The sequence below is a fragment of the Echinops telfairi genome, unplaced genomic scaffold, assembly GCF_000313985.2.
Source record: "Echinops telfairi isolate 266 unplaced genomic scaffold, ASM31398v2 ScPeMD7_2;HRSCAF=8, whole genome shotgun sequence".
Classification (NCBI taxonomy): domain Eukaryota; kingdom Metazoa; phylum Chordata; class Mammalia; order Afrosoricida; family Tenrecidae; genus Echinops; species Echinops telfairi.
This window is the reverse complement of record NW_022103898.1, coordinates 33,052,991-33,054,286: the sequence shown is the minus strand read 5'-3', so window position 1 is coordinate 33,054,286 and position 1,296 is coordinate 33,052,991. Positions and strand designations below refer to the sequence as shown.

The following is a 1,296-nucleotide window of genomic DNA, read 5'->3' as shown; positions in this document are numbered from 1 at the left end:
ACAAAAAAAAAAAAGAGTCAAAAGTCCTTTTCTAAATATCTGGATTAGAAACCTCATCAGCATGAGTAGAGAAATCGCTAGAGCAAAAGTTAAGAGACAAGAGTTTTAAACCTGTGCCACCTGCTTGATTATCCAATCACAAATAGGCAGAAATTGGAGGTTGTTATACTCTACACTACGCAAAGATTACTGTATGTTCTATATATCTGGCTCAAAGTTATTATGAGACACAAATATAAGAAAGATGTGAATTAGCCAAGCCATAAAGTACAGTTGGTCCTCCGTATCTGTGGGTCTTGATCCTTGGATTAAGCCAACCACAGATAAAAATATGGGGATGGGACAAGCAGTAGAAGAGTCCTAAAAGTCAATTAAATAGTCAAAGCAATCTCCCAATGGTTACAAGTGAGCATAAAGTGCTATTTATATTACATTAGGTATAATGCAAGCACTATGCTGTTTTATATAAAAGGTAAGCATCCATGAATTTTCATGTCCTAGAACCAAGCCAGGGACAACTGTATACACTAGGCTACCTACCATTCCTGGCACTGAAGAAAGACTAAGTCTGCGTGCATGAAATAGGCAATATAGTAAGCACATGTATAATTTCAAGATTCTTATATCGTCTATATAAGTAGAATACATATAAAAGTAATTTTAGGTAATAAAATGTCCACATGATTATAAAACGTATATTATATGATAGAAGCAAGTTCATATAAGGAGATTTTTAAAAGCCTTTCTGAGGAGATGACACTGTGTAGAAAAAAGATGAGACTCAGAGAAGGGTAAGCAAAGGGAAAACTCAAAAAAGATCTAAGGGAGTAGGATATCAAGAAGAACAAATAAACAGAGTGGATCATGAGATGCTGCTTTCCCTTTTTGGAATGTCCTTTTCTCACACTAGGTCCTGGTTAGTGCTAATTCACCTCTTACAATTTAGCTCAGAGCTCACTATCTTGAAGAAACAGTCTCTTACTACACTCTGCTACCAAGACAGTTAATCATTTCTCTTTAGATGCCACCTATAAACCTATTTACTTGCTCTATGGCATTCTACCTTATGAGTTTAATCCAGTATTAGAACCTACTAGATTACAACCTTGCTGAAGGCTGAGACCCTCTTACTCATTCCTGTATCTTAGGGGATAAGACAAACGGCACACAGAAGGAATGCAGCAGATGATTCCTGAGGGCAGGGAACACAACAGGAAGAAGTGAAAACTCACATCTAAGTAGTCTTTAACCCTCAAAACTAGCAGCAAGATCCCCAGGGAATGCTGAGGGTGGACA

The 1,296-nt window shown here is 37.2% G+C and overlaps 1 protein-coding gene across 4 annotated transcripts in view; it reads right to left on the bottom strand.

The window, feature by feature from the left end:
• NR2C1 (nuclear receptor subfamily 2 group C member 1) overlaps positions 1-1,296 on the bottom strand; it is a 59,230-nt gene that overhangs the window by 10,944 nt on the left and 46,990 nt on the right. The window lies entirely within an intron of this gene.